The sequence below is a fragment of the Odocoileus virginianus genome, unplaced genomic scaffold, assembly GCF_023699985.2.
Source record: "Odocoileus virginianus isolate 20LAN1187 ecotype Illinois unplaced genomic scaffold, Ovbor_1.2 Unplaced_Contig_1, whole genome shotgun sequence".
Lineage (NCBI taxonomy): Eukaryota > Metazoa > Chordata > Mammalia > Artiodactyla > Cervidae > Odocoileus > Odocoileus virginianus.
The window spans coordinates 1092553-1108699 of NW_027224318.1; the positions used below are offsets into that span (position 1 = coordinate 1092553).

The 16147-nt window shown below is 43.0% G+C and overlaps 1 pseudogene; it reads right to left on the reverse strand.

Moving 5' to 3' along the window:
• Positions 1 to 6018: 6018 nt before the first annotated feature.
• On the reverse strand, positions 6019 to 6480 carry LOC110143227 (U6 snRNA-associated Sm-like protein LSm3 pseudogene; annotated as a pseudogene).
• Positions 6481 to 16147: the final 9667 nt, after the last annotated feature.

Genomic DNA, 16147 nt, shown 5'->3' on the forward strand with positions numbered 1-16147 from the left:
GGGCTAGGTGAGCACCCAACTGGCACCGACACAGCCGAATGAACAAACACCGTCGGTTGTGTCCCTTTTCCCCATCACTGCCATCTTCATCCACACCACCATCACTGCCTGCCGGACCACTGCCATGGCCTCCTACCTGTTTTCCCTGCACCCACTGTGCTCCTCACCAGTCCCCTCTCCCCAGAGTGTCCCGTCGACTTTTCAAGCAGAAATCCTATCAGTGTCACTTCCTTTCTTCATAACCTTCTGGTGACTTCTTATTGTCTGATCAATGCTGTGTCCTTCTATGCCTCTCTCCTCCAACCCCCACCTCCCCCACTCCCACCTCAGGATTCCCCCTGAGAAATGTTTGTTGAGTAAATCATGGTTCCTGATGGTTTCATATCTAAATAAATTTTGAAGTCCAGTAATTTTCTCAGATACAGATGATTATGCACTGTACTGTGCTTAGTCGTTCAGTCGTGTCCGACTCTTTGCAACCCCATGGGGCTATAGCCCGCCAGGTTCCTCTGTCCATGGGGATTCTTCAGGCAAGAATACTGGAGTGGGTTGCCATGCCCTCCTCCAGGGGATCTTCCCAACCCAGGGATCGAACCCAGGTCTCCCGCACTGCAGGCAGATTCTTTACTGTCTGAGCTACCAGGGAAGCCCTTACTATGCACTTTTCATCTTGCATCAGCAAGATTCCCCCAAATCTCCATATCAAGTGCAGATTTCTTGACAATTAAAAAAATCTACTAGCAAAAGTACATAAATTCTTCCCTGCCCCAGTGCTTTTGAATGTGCTATTCCCTTTTCCTGGAATGTTCTGCCCCAAGCTCTTCCCTCAAATGGTCCAATGTTGTCTGCAAGGTCTCAGTTCAAATGTCTCTTCTGGTGAAGGTGTCCATGAAGCTCTCCTTCAGAACAAGACAGGTGTCCTGTTTTAAACTCTCACAATACTGGGCCCTTATCCCAGCCCTGATACCAGTGGTCATTTTACATCTATTTGTGTGATCCTGCCAATCGCTGGTCTCACTCCTAGTCTGTAAGTTCCTTGAGGGCAAAGATAGTGCCTGGTTTGACACGAATACCGAGCACAATGCCTGTTCCGCATTAGGCTCTCAAAAATACATGTGGAGTGTTTACGGTGTGTTTAAGGAATAGGGGCTCTGGGGACTTGAAACTAACAGGATGAGTGCAAGCCTGTGAAAATCATCAAGAATGAATCTGTCACCTTGGCTCCATCCCTTACCAGCTGTAGGCTCTTGAGGACACCATTTACACGGAGCTTCAAGTGGGAACAATAATGTCTCTGGCTTGTTCTGAGGGTTAAAAAAAAAAAGATGCTTTGAATGCTGAGCACAATGTCTGGCACTCAGCCTTGTGCAGTATGTGTTAGTGATGATTATCACCTTCCTTAGGAGCCTCTGTTGACTCTTCAGGGAGGAGCTAGTGCTTTCTGGTCAAATTCTGTATTTCCCACTCATCTCATTGCTGAGGCCAGTTCTTGCTATAGAAAGAAGGCAAAATAAAAGATCACCATTAAAAATGAATGGATCCTATGACACCAAAAGCATAAACACAAAAGAAAATAATAAGCTGGACTTCATCAAGATTAAACAGTTTTGATTGCCAGGACGCCATCAGCAAAGTGAAGAGAAAACCCACAGAATAGGAAGAAATATGTACCAATCATATATCTGATAAGGGAATTATATCTAGACTGTGTAAAGACTTAAAACTCAGTAATAAAAAAACCCAAATTACCCAATTAAAAATGGGCAAAGGAACTGAATAGTTTTTTCCAAAGGGAATATACAAATAGGCAACAAGCACATAGAAAGATGCTCAAAATTATTAGTCATTGAGGGCATCAAATCAAAACCACAATGAGATACAACTTCATGTCAACTAGGATGGCTGTCATAAATTTTTACAGATAGGCACTAACAAGTGTTGCCGAGGATGTGGAGAATTTGAATCCTTATATAATGCTGGAGGGAATGTAAAGTGGTAAAACCACTTTGAAAAACAGACACAGTTCTTCAAAAAGTTTAACATCAAGTTACAGTATGACCCAGAAATTCTACTCCTAGGGCTAACAAAAACATAGGTTCACACAAAAATGTGTGCACTAATGTTCACAGAGGCATTATTCATAATAGCCCCAAAGTGGAAAAAACTTAATTGCCTCTGAACTGATTAATGGATGAACAAAATATAGTATATCTATGCAATGGAATATTATTCTACCATAAAAAGGAATGGAGTACTGAGACTTTCATGGTGGTTCAGTGACTATGACTCCATGCTCCCAGTGCAGGGGGCCTTGGTTTGGTCTTGGTTAAGGAACGAGATCCCATATACTGCAACTAAGAGTTCAAGTTCCACAACTAAAGATCCCACATGCTGCAACAAAGACCAAGTGCAGCCAAATAAATGACAAATAACTATTAGAATTTTTAAAAAAAAAAGAATTTTTTTAAAAAGAAAAAAAATGAGTACTCATATCAATATATATACAAGGTTAGTATTCACACATGTATTACCTAGCTCTGCCAGCAGTGAGTAGACCCAGAAACAATGACATCTCAGTAACAACGAACACAGCTAAGAATCCAGGTCTTGGTTTCTAATATCATTCCTCAATGAAAGGAAGCAGGGATCTTTGGGAAAGTGGCTGATTCTAGAACTGGGGCCAGAAATATACAAAGTGAGTCTGGAGCATCCTGCAGTGCCAAAAGGTAAGGACAGGAAAGAAAGAAGCAAAGAAGGAAGGAAGAAAGGGAGGAAGGAAGGAAAGACAAAGTCCAATAATGGAGGTGAGTCAAAAGGACATATTGTTTGTTTGTTAGCCACTCAGTTGTGTCTGACTCTATGCAACCCTATGGACGATAGCCCACCAAGCTCTCTGTCCATGTGATTTCCCAGGCAAGAATACTGGAATGGGTAGCCATTCCTTTCTCCAGGGGATCTTCCCGACCCAGGATCAAACCTGGGTCTCCTGCATTGCAGGCAGACTCTTTATGGTGTGAACCACCAGGGAAGCCTCAAAAGGACAAAGGAGCCACCTAAGACAGTTTCCAATGACCAAATCTGGACCAGTTTGAGCAACAAAATGAATAAAGTAGTACTGGATTATAACCCAAAGTATACAACCAATAGGCATCATCCACACTGATATAAATAAATAAGTAGGGACTTCCCTGGTGGTCCAGTGGCTCAGAGTCCATGCTCCCAATGCAGGGGCCCAGGTTCAGACCCTGGTCAGGGAACTAGATCCCACATGCTGCAACTAAGACCCGGCACAGCCAAATAAATAAATATTTTTAAAATAAATAAATATATGAATGAGGGAAGGGGAAGAGACAAATCTGTGCGTAACTCCCCACGCCTTAAGTGTGGGTTACTCATAGTGACTACCTTCCAAAGAGAACAGTATGGAAAGGGGGAAAAGAATTAACATTGCAGCTGAGAAATCAAACAGACGCTACCTTAGCCAGAAGATTAAAGTCAACATTGGCAATTACAAGTCATGTTGACAGTATGTACCTTGACATGATGTGACAAAAATGGCACTTTTCTGCTGCGGCCTTCCTCCCCCAAACCCATAATCAATCTAATGATTAGAAAAACATCTGACAAATCCTAACTGATGATGTTATTATTGTTTAGTCGCTCAGTTTCGTCCGACTCTTTTGCAACCCTGTGGACTGTAGCCTGCCAGGCTCCTCTGTCCTTGGGATTTCCCAGGCAAGAATACTGGAGCGGGTTGCCATTTCCTTCTCCAGGGGACTTTCCCGACTCAGGAGCTGAACCTGTGTCACCTGCATTGGCAAGCGGATTCTTTACCACTGTGCCACCAGGAAAGTCCCAACTGAGGATACTGTACCATATATCTGACCAGCAATCCTCAAAACTGTCAAGGTCATCAAAAACAAGGAAAGTCTGAGAAACTGTCACAGCCAAGAGTAGCCTAAGTTGACATGACGATTCAGCATAATATATGACGATTCAAAGTAATATAAATGTAATATGGTATTCTGGATAGGATCCTGGAACACTCAAATGACTTTAGGGAAAAACTGAAGAAATCTTAATAAAGCATGGGTTTATTTAGTAATAATCTATCATTGTTGGTTCATCAATGTTAAGCATGTACCATACTATTGTATGATGGTAATAACTGAGGAAACTGGGTACGGCAGTATATGGAGAGTCTCTACTACAGCCTCAATTTTTCTGTAAATCTAAAACTGTTCTAAAAAGTGAAGTTCATTTTTAAAAAAGGAATGAAGTATTGATACATACTACCACATGGATGAACCCTGAAAACATTGTTAACTGAATAAGGCCAGTCAAGAAAAACTACACATTGTATGACTCCATTTATGTGAATATCCAGAATAGGCACAACCATAGAGACAGAAAGTAGACCATGGGCTGCCTAGGGTGAACTGTGGTGTTGGAGAAGACTCTTGAGAGTCCCTTGGACAGCAAGGAGATCAAACCAGTCAATCCTAAAGGAAATCAACCCTGAATATTCATTGGAAGGACTAATGCTGAAGCTCCAATACTTTTTGGCTACCTGATGCAAAGAGCTGACTCATTGGAAAAGACCCTGATGCTGGGAAAGATTGAAGACAGGAGAAGGGGATGACAGAGGATGAGATGGTTGGATGGCATCACCAACTCAATGGACATGAGTTTGAGCAAACTCTGGGAGATGGTGAAGGACAGGAAAGCCTGGCATGCTGCAGTCCATGGAGTTGGAAAGAGTTAACCTCATCTGAGCAACTGAACAACAACAAGGTCAGGAGGGACTGAGAAGAACTGGGGAGTGACTGTTAATGGGCACAGGGCTTCATTTTGGCATGATGAAAAAGTTCTAAAATCAATTGTGATGATGGTTGCACAACTCTGAATATACTAAAAACCACTGAATTGTACATTTTGCACAGATGAGTTTTATAGTATTGAATTATATCTCAACAAAACAACTATTTAAAACAACAAAAACAAAATGTTCTGGTGGATGACAGTAGGAGAGGTATTTGGTAGGCAGCATGTCCAGTCCTAGGGGCTGCCATAAACACCAGGTGCAACCTCAGAGTCAAATGTTCTCTTCTAACCTAAGCTGTTAGAGCAGGAAGAGTTCTCAGTCTGGCGTTCTCATTTTATTGCTCCATCAAATTTAATTTGGGTTTGTATAGTAATAAAAGCCAATTCCATCTACTAATATTGCTAAAAGAATTCTCTCTGTTCGCTGCTTTATTAATTGCTCAATTGAAATACCATGGATTATTTCCAAGCACACAGTTTGAAACATTCAGAATTAGCCTGTGCACTCTATTGTAAAGCGACCTCCAAGGTGCCTTCTACCTTTAAGAATCTTGTATGAGCCTCTCAGTGCAGGAACGGGATATCTGTAATGTCAAAAGCCCCAAGCAGCTCAGCAAAATTGGAATGGTAACAAGCTTCTGTGCTCACACCCTGGGTAGGATAGTAGTGTCAACACCTCCAGCAGAGCTGATAGAGCTGTCTTTCAGTCTGTCTGCAGGCTATGTTTACATTCTGCAGGTTAGCTGGAAACACTCTCACCACCTCCACCCCCTGAAAAAGATCTCTGGGTCAACTTGACATCTCCTAGACGCTCTATGTACTATATTTCTTCCTGTAACAAGCTCTCCTGCTATGTTGCTTTATATGATTTCTTTGCAAAGAATAAATTAGGCTGAGTGTGTAAACAACATATAAACTCTAGAGGTATTGCCAATAATTACAAGCAATGGAAATCAATAGCAGATGTGCATAGCAGTCTCTCAACTGGAGCTTGTCCCATTTGGAGAGGCTCGGGTACACCTGAAAGGTGGAAGGAGTCACGGACATTTGGAATCTTTAGTGAGGTGAAACTGGGTTGCAAATATGGCTGCAAAGTGAAGGGAAAGTATTTTATTTTATTTTTTGGCATCTTGGTGATCACGTTTATTGGAAGGGGTGGAGAAAAAGTAAAAATGCCATTTAGCCTAAGAATTTATGAGTTATCTGCAAATCAGTTTATTTCAGGAGTAGAAGAATTCTTTATTATTCCTTAATATAAAAATGTAGACAGCTTCTCTTTTGAATATCTTCTATGTTTCAAGTGACAATCATGCAAAATCTCCTGCTTTCCACACTGGACAAATTCTTTGTTTCAGTCAACTCTAAATGGTGGGACCACTAGCACAAAACCATCTCCCCAAAGAGCATCAGAATATTCCATTTTGTTGATTGATATATCTCTTGAAATGCTTCTCCTTCACTTTCACTAGTTGCCACAGTTTCTTCCGCATTTCCCAATATCGTGCTTAAATATTGATCATAAGCACGTAACCTGCTTCAAAGTTCTCTGTTGTTTCTCATTTTCACATAGATTCTCTCATCCAGGCTGAGCAGGGGAAGATCCAGGGGCTCTTCTATGGTGTTGGTAGTTTGTTGCCAGTCCATGTGGTCTGCCATGTTTGAAACCCAAAGAAGTATTTTAGAATGAGAGGCAACTGCTTGGGAGAAGATATACATAGACCAAACATATACACAGTCACCAACAGTTTTCTGATGATACAGGACAGTCTTTTAACTGCTGAACATCTCTAGGGTCCTGGCCTTGGTCTCTGCACGTTTAAGAGTCACCTCTCCATCGATCTTCCCAAAAGTTCAGTCTGTATGGCTTTCCTGAGCCTCAGGTCTTTGGACCCAACTGCCTCTTGACTGTAGTACTGTCCTACAGTCTGTCAAACTTTGACTGGACCAGACTAACTCATCATTTTCCTCCCCAAACCAGCACTTCTCTATTTTCCATCTCGATTAAACAGCACCCCTGTCTGCCTAGACATTTCTTTCCCCCTCACACTCTAATTTCCTACCAGTTCCGGAATCCATCTGTTCTTTATTCTCATCGCCTTAGCTGGGGCTTGATGCATGAGACAAGTGCTCGGGTCTGACGCACTGGGAAGACCCAGAGGAATCGGGTGGAGAGGGAGGTGGGAGGGGGGATCAGGATGGGGAATACATGTAAATCCATGGCTGATTCATGTCAATGTATGACAAAAACCACTACAATATTGTAAAGTAATTAGCCTCCAACTAATAAAAATAAATGAAAAGAAAAAAAAAAGAAATAACCCCAAAATGTTAGCAGTATAAAACAACAGATAGTAACTACTCACCATTTCTGTTGCCAAGAATCCAGGCCCGGCTTAGTGGGCTCCAGATTTCTCACAGGCTGCAGTCAAGATGGTGGTTGGGAGGAGAACTGGCTCCAGGCTCCAGTGGGGAAGGATGTGCTTCCAACGTCACTGACACGGCTGTTGTTGGCCTGCCTCAGAAGCTCCGCTTCCCAGTTCACTCAAGTGGCTGCACACCAGCCTCTGGTCCCCACTGGCTTTGACCACAGACATCAGTGATTTGCCATCTGGGCCCCTCCATAGGACAGTTCACCACATGGCAACTGGCTTCAGAAGTCACAGTCTTTCTATAATCTGATCATGGAAGCAGTATCCATCATCTTTGCTGTACTGTCATAATTTGTCTCACTAGGGCCAGCCTGCAACCGAGGGGAGGGATTCCACAGGGCCTGAGTATCAGGAGGTGGGCAGCATCATCCACCAGAGGGCCATTGTCCTTTTTCTGGACTTTCCCTTGTAAACGAGCATCCTAACTCCTCTCCAGGCCTCTAAGTTCTCCTGCGCTCGATCATCCTCCCCACTGAGACCTGGGTGACATTCCCACAAAAGCCATCTGATTCTGCCATCTCACTTCTAAAGAACCACTGTTGGCAACCTGTGCTGCCATAGGACAGAGTCCAAACTCCTTGACCAGCCGTTTGGGGCCCTCCATGATCTGTTCTTGGCTTCTTAGCTCCGTAGCCTCATTCCTTACCACCACACACATCCTGACAAAAATACTCGATTTCCCATGGCTCCCAGGTTCCAGGAAATGAGCCAGGTTCCTTTTGACTCTTTCACAATTTCAGGTGATTCAGAAGAGCATGTGGGCCTCTCACTGCCCACTCTTGTTTTCTGCCGCTCGTCCTCCTCAGCGCAGCCGCAGAGGCGCCTCCTCTGACACGCCCGCCCTGACTCTCCCTGGCTTTGTGGTGCCCAAGCCCTTTGGCTGTACCTTTACTTGAAGAACTTGAACAGTGACAGGCACATATGATGGGCACTTGATGAAGGTTTGTCATTTTCTTCAATGAAACCAAATAATGCTAGAGCTGTAAGCACTTTTAAAAAGAAAAAAAGGAAAGAAAAGAGCATATAGCACTGAAGTTCAAATGAGGAAAGACTCGAAGGGCCTGAGAAGGGAAAGGAGAGGCCTTGTCCAAGGCCAAGCAGAGCTGGAATAACCAACTTGCTTAGCCAGACCTGCTAACTTCGACTCGAGGGCATTTCTACTTCTCCCAAGTACCTTCACTGTTTCAGGCTCCCTGCTGCCACCCAAAAACTCCAGTTCTCTGAAGATGTTTAATAATAACTGCAGGTAATGTTTCTCCATCTGTCTTTGGGTCCACATACGTCTTAGGGCCTCCTCAGCTTGTGTGAGCATGAACTTTCTTTATAGGAAGACAGTTAGAATCACATCCTAATCTTGAGTAAAGAAATTTGAAGCAGTTGCATGCTTTCAGTTTTTTAGTGGCAGGGCTGACTTGGTGGCAGTTTATGGGTTCCTAGGACCACACTGGGGCTTCCCTGGTGGCTCAGGCGGTGAAGAATCCTCCTGCATTGTGGGAGAGCTAGGTTTGATCCCTGGGTTGGGAAGACCCCTTGGAGGAAGGCATGGCAACCCACTCCAGCATTCTTGCCTGGAGAATCCCCACGGACAGAGGAGTCTGGCGGGCTACAGTCCATAGGGTTGCAAAGAGTCAGACACGACTGAGTGACTAAACACAGCACAGCACAGGACCACGGTGGTCTTCCCTGGTGGCTCAGATGGTAAAGAATCTGCCTGCAATGAGGGAGACCTGGGTTCCATCCCTGGGTCAGGAAGATCCCCTGGAGAAGGGAATGGCAACCCACTCCAGTATTCTTGCCTGGAGAACCCCATGGACAGAGGAGACTGGTGGGCTACAGTCCATGTGGTTGCAAAGAGTTGGACATGATTTAGTAACTAAACAACAACAAAGGACCGCACCTGGGTCTCTTCCAGTGTTCCATTCTTCTCCATTTGCGTGGGTTCACTCAACACTCTCCTGGCTGGGTATGTGGATTTCCATGTCCAGAGATACCAATGCCAGGATATGCACAAGGAGAAATACACATACTGGCCACAGAAGGTTCTCGGTTCCTTCTTCCTTTTCGACTGAATAAATCCTTAACATACCAGAAAGAGCAGTCCCAGAGATAACAGGGACTTCCAGCATGTGCTGCCTGAGTAGCCACAGCAGCCAGGGCCAGTCCAGTGACAGTCCAGTCCCCGACATCAGCAAGAACGAGGCATCTGACAGGAGGTGCTGAACAGGAATACGGCAACAGCTCAAGAGGTGCTGATGGGGGGAGGGCCAGGGCAGGGCAGCTGGTTGTGTTTTAAAATCCTAAAGATATGTCTGGGTCCTTGCTAGAGATTGTGTACTTTCAGCCGACAGCGGAGAGAACTGAGACTCAAACTACAAATCCAACCAGTTAAGTCTTCCAGAGCGTGGTTGTTCTAATCAGACAGACTTCAGAGCTCAGCTCCTTTCCAGGTTCCTACATTTGTAAAACTTTCCTCAGAAAAGTTGTGCTCACTTCTCTGAGACTCAAGTAACTCATCTGTAAAATGGAGATAAAGCAGTACTTATGTTATAGTATAAAGTTTAACTAGGATAATGCGTGTAAAGGGCTTATCATTAAATACATGGAAAATCTGACCTTTATATTATATTATATATATAATTATATATTGTATATATTATATATAATTATATATTATATACATTATATATATTATTTTTATATATAATTATATATATAGTATATATAATTATATTATATTATAGACCTAAGACCCAAAATGCCCACATTCCAAATGAATATTAGACCATATAGCCTCTAATATATCAACTCATGGAGCTTCTCAAGCCAGCTACTCCACTTATTAGCTGTGTGGCCTCGGGCATGTTTCTTAACCTCTCTGAACTTCAAATTTCCTTGTCTGTAAAATGGGGATAATAATGGCATTGAATTTAGAGTTGTAAAAAGATTCAGTAAAGAACTTAGCACAGTGTCTGGTATATACCACGAGGATTATTCTATACATAGCCTTTCCACAAGCTTCATCAAGCCTGGGTTTATTCTACTGCTGCACAGGCTTTATTATCAGGCAGATGTTAAATTTATTTCTTTTGTTGTTGTTGTTTGGGTTCTTTTTGGCCATGCCATGTGGCATGTGGGATCTTAGTTCCTCGACCAGGGATCAAACCTGTGTCCTCTGCAGTGGAAGCATGGAGTCTTAACTACTGGACCACCAGGGAAGTCCCTTTCTGAGATGTTTAGAATGTAGATTCCAGAGCCCCAGAACCTGGGATTCGATTCCAGCTCCAACACTTACTAGCTGTATAATCTTGGGTAGGAACTTTAACTAGAAGTCAAAGATTCATCTCAGAACCTTTGCTTATTAATGCATTTCAACTGCACACTCTGGCTATAGAACATTCTTAGGCAGGTGGGAATGAAAATCCTAGCAGTGTGTTTATTTTCAGGAATGCCTTCTATAATTGTGTAAGCTTTTACAGTGTCTGTGCATGACTTTGACCTCCCTGTTCCTCAGTTTCCTCATCAGTAACATGCTGATTATAACAGCAGACACCTCAGAGTTGTGCTGTGGTCATCTACCCAAAATTTGGCCCCAATGTCAAGACTGATGCTGCTGAACACACACACAGAGGGTGTGAACAGGGTTATTAATTACATAATGGGGTTTTTCTAAGGAGAGCAGGGCAGGGTTCCCAAGCTGGTCCAAACATGGCTTGGGATAGCAGGGAAAGAAGGGGTTTTACCTCTGATTAGGGGGTTGGCAGAAGTGAAGGTTCCCACAGGTATACGGAGCCTTGTGTGATTTGAATCTCCTGCTGGGCACTAAAGGTTGGAACACCCAAGCTTTCTCATCAGCTTGCCTGGATTTGGGGATCAATGGCAAGGGGAGGAGGCTGAAAAGCTGTCAGGAAAGTGAAGGGTCGGACTAGATGTTCTCACAAGCTCCCCATGGGTCTAACGGTGTCTGAGAACCATGGTGGCTGGCCCACTCATAAAGTGATACTGCTACAGAATGAAGAATCATCTTTTTCAGCCCACTTTCTACCATATTCCAGATGTTGTTACACCCCTTGCTATTTGTGCCTTTAAGACAGAGTTAAACTGACAGGGTGAAAAAATAAACCAAAAATAGAGACTGATAAGACTAATTCCAGCTTAAGTCCCAAAAGATCTACTATTGTTTCTCAACTATCAGAAAAATATGCTACATGTCACCCTTGTCTGAAAGAACCCAATTTCACCATTTTTACAAAGCATTCTGTCTTTACTCTAAAGACATGTCCACTGAAAAAATAATTCATCTGGAATGAAAAAGGATGGAAGAGATGGGAAAAGAAAGTCCTAGAGTAACAGAAAAGTTTAAAAAGCCATCCCCAGAAATTAAACATCAACTGGCACCAGCATAAATGACTATTTCTCTCCAAAGAATGTTTCTATTGGTGAGAGAGCTAGCACTACCATGTATGGAGTGGGTATCAGTTTGCAGGACAAGACACAGAATGGCAGCAAGTCTTCTATGGACATTTCTCAGGGACAAATGAGGTTCAAAGACGATTTCCCAGGAGGTTAAAACATGTTCACTCACCCCAGTTCCTGATATCTCAACTCTCAGATGTCCGACCCCCAACTCAGCCATGCAGAACATTCTTGTCAACAGTAAGTTTCAATCAACTTTTGGTCACTTTCTTCAACTGCAGTTCATCCGGGGAGGATGAAAGGGCCTAGACTATGGAAGGGCACAGCTGACAAGGAGGTAAGCCACTCTCAAGAAGGCATCATTTGGGATCGTGCTTGCTAAAGAAATGATGACCATGTGGACTTTACTCAGGACCACTCTGCCTTCTTTGGATCTGAGATTGTCACAAGATGTCTCTATGTCCTTGGGAGAAGAAGATGTATACTGTACAAGTTTTCCACATTTTTTCCTGAATCTCTCACTTGAGATATATGACTATATATCTACACATCTACAGAGCTGTGTATGGTGCCCTGGACCAGACACTCTACTCTTTCCACATGTTGAAGAGTGTCATGTGTCATGTGCCATGGATCTCAGGGCCCCGTGCATGTGATACTTGAATCTCCTCTTCAGCGTCCCAGCCAAATGGATGGCCAGCTTGAATACCTCCGGGGATGAACGGATTGCTATCATGTGGGGCAACCTGTCCTCTTTGGAAAGCTCTTACTGTTCTATACTGCACCTTTCATCCACTCCTTGTTGGGCCTTACAGAGGTCACTCCCCATGTGTTCTGGGCAGCCCTGTGCACCAAGGCAGTTTATCTCCAGGCCACTCACTCTCCTCTCAACTTTTTCTCATTTGGAAGACTGAAGTGACTTAGCAGCAGCGGCAGCAGGTGTTCCTTAGAACTCTCGTCAGAAAATTTTGCAGAGCTCACTCACTTCCCCACTCAGAGAGCAAGTTTCACCCGACCGGAAGTCCACGGAAGTGCTTATTGCACTGTTGACTCACCTTCAACTTCACATTAATTAATTTAGCTACTCAGTCCAGCTTTCATTGTCAGGTCCTGCTTCTGTCATGCAACATACCCTTCCCAGCTGTTATTCTGTGGAGGTAGCTTTGCCCAACTATATATATATCATATGTAGAGGATACATATTTATCATAACATGTATCCATTTGTGGGCTTCTCTGGTGGTTCAGCAGTAAAGAATCTGTCTGCCAACGCAGGAGACATAGGAGAATTCGGTTGATCCTTGGGTTGGGAAGATCCCCTGGAGGAGGGCATGGCAACCCACTCCAATATTCTTGCCTGGAGAATCCCATGGACAGAGGAGCCTGGCAGGCTACAGTCCATAGGGTCGCAAAGAGTCAGACATGACTGAAGCAACTTAGCACACATGCACGCACGTATATATTTATACATATACATACATACACACATATTACACTGAGATTGCCACTTGGAATCAAAGAATTAAAGGAAGCTAATTCTGGAACTTCCCTGGTGGTCCAGTGGTTAAGACTCTGCTTTTCAATGCAGAGGGTGTGGGTTCAATCCCTGGTTTGGGAGCGAATATCCCAAATGATTCACAGCCAAAAAAACAAAACATAGGGGGAAGAAACCTATATCTGGCCCCTGGGTAAGAAGTATCTATTTATATCTTGATTTATCTTATTTTGACAATGGAATGAAGGAGACACTGACTTCTAATCAGATTCATCTTTTAAGTTTGTGTATGTGTGTAAGCTGCCTCTGGACCCACTCAATTCCTGGCATGTCACCAGGACCCCATCCTTCCCACGCTGTGCTGTGCTTAGTCGCTCAGTCATGTCCAACTCTTTGTAACCCCGTGGACTGTAGCCCTCCAGCTCCTCTGTCCATGGGATTCTCCAGGCAAGAATACTGGAGTGGGTTGTCATGCTCTCCTCCAGGGGATCTTCCCAACCCAGGGATTGAACTTAGGTCTCCCGCATTGCAGGTGGATTCTTTACCATCTGAGCCACCAGGGAAACCCAAGAATACTGGAGTGGGTAGCCTATCCCTTCTCCAGGGGATCTTCCCCACCTAGGAGTTGAACAGGGGTCTCCTGCATTGCAGGCAGATTCTCTACCAGCTGAGCTACCAGGGAAACCCCATCCTTCCCATATCCATACCAAACTCTCCACCTGCATTGAAGTCAAGGGACCACCACACTGGACTCTTAGGCCCCAGGCCCAAGGATTTCATTTCGAATGCTCGCACAGAGAAATCGTGTTGGAGAAGTGACAGCGAGAGTGGGGGCTGCGCAGATTCTCATGGAAGTTCTCTTCAGGAAGGATTCTAGAAGGAAGGAAAGAATCAAATTCTTACACAGACCTCGACCCTAGAGAGCTACTAGAAAATAAGAGAAGAATAAGAATAATCTCGCCAGCTGTGTTGCCTCTAAGCCGCGACCCCCCACCTAGTTCAGAGCCACTGGCCTGTTTCATAACTCAGGGCCAGATTGAAATCATAACAAGCATGGCTGCATGTCACAGATTATGATTTTAAAATCTGGCAAGTCCATGAAATCCCAGAATCTGATCTTCAGAGGGGCCGTTAAATGGAACAATCTACAATACTCTTGGTCCCAAATATTAGCAACAGCCTCCAGGCTCGAGTAAATAGGGAAACTACTTGCTAAAACCGTTGCTTCTCAGCACATCTTTTGAATCTAACAGTAGCTGCCAAATTCCAAGAGCCTCTACTCTTGTGATTCACTGACCATGTAATTGACCATGGAATTTATTTATTCAGTTCTTTCTTTTACTTGTATCTCAACATATAGGAAAGAACGCTTCTTTAGCTGTGCCGAGATTAAATGTAACAGTTTGGCTTATATACTCTGAGCGATAAAGCATTTTTATTTCCCAAAGTAGATAAATAAGACACACACATACATTCATAAGATTCTATGGAAGGGCCAGAGATGTCATATTCTAGTCGAAAGCCCTCCTCTTACGCAGGAAATGCAGTCCCAGCAAGGAAAGGGATTTCATCAAGGCCACACCAGGAGTTGGTGGTGGAATGTGCACGACAATTTAGGGCTTTTAACTGCCAGCTCAGAGTTCTTGCCTCCATACAGTGCTAAAAATTAATTTAAAAATAAATATATTATATATCTTTGTTGATGACTGAAGGGAACTCTGCTAAGGAATACCGATACTTTATGCAGAGTAAGAAGCACCACTTTCTTTTTCCTTCCTTTCTTTGGGAAAAAAATAAACATTCTTCAGAATTCATTTTGAGATATATTTATTCACTCATGAAAATTAACTCCTAAAAATTGTAAAATGTATTTTAAAATTAAATATGTATGCATAGTGGGTGCTCAAGAAACACCACAATATGTATAGAAATATAATAGCATATATAAGTCTGATCCTGAGTTCAAATGCTCACTATGCCCATAAGTACATTTGCATTTGACAGTGAATTCTAACTTTTGCTTCAAATCTGTGGTTATCATTTGCATACCTTTATATTATGATTAATATAATCCATACAACATGATAATGTTATCTAGTGGAAACTAAAAGAATTAAAACGCTTGGCCCAGATCTTCATCTTAGCAGAAGTGAGAAGTGGTGTTAAATTCTCTGGTTTTGTTTTCAACTTCTTTCTTTGCATGCTTTTTCTCAATTAAGGGTGTTTACTGACCCCAAATTGGCCCTGGATATCTACCTGTACTTTGGCAGAAAGAAATATAAATGACCAGGAAAAGCTTAGCAGACAGCCAGAAGTCCTTCTCATTAGAAGTAAGGAAACGAAAATAATTTTCCCTCATGTTGCTTGGAGAAGGAAATGGAAACCCACTCCAGTATTCTTGCCTGGAAAATCCCATGGACGGAGGAGCCTGGTGGGCTACAGTCCACGGGGTTTCAAAGAATTCAACCTGACTGAGTGACTAACACTCATGTTACTTAGTTTCTTATCAGCAGCCACCGAGTACAGTTGGATTCTGACTCCATAACTGCCCATTTTCTAGTTGGACTTTGTTATTACTGTCATTACTATTATTATTTAGCTGTTGAGTTTCGAGAGTTTTAGATAGTAGTCATTTGTCAGATATCTGGTTTGCAAATAGCTTCTCTTAGTCTGTAGCTTGTCATTTCATCTTCTAAACTGGGTCTTTCTCAAAGCAGAACTTATTGGTTTTGATGGGGTTCAATTTATCAATTTTTCCTTTTACAGGTTTTGCTTTAGTTATCAAGTCTAAAACTCTTCATCAAACCCTAGATTTGAAAGATTTTCTACTGTGCTTCTTCTAAAAGTTTTACAATTAAGCTTGTGATTCATTTGCATTAATGCCAGCATAATGTTGTGTGAGGCTAAGGGAGATTTAATATTTTTGTCAGTGGATGTCCCATTACTTCAACATCATTTGTTGAAAATGGTGTTTGTTGAATTGCTTT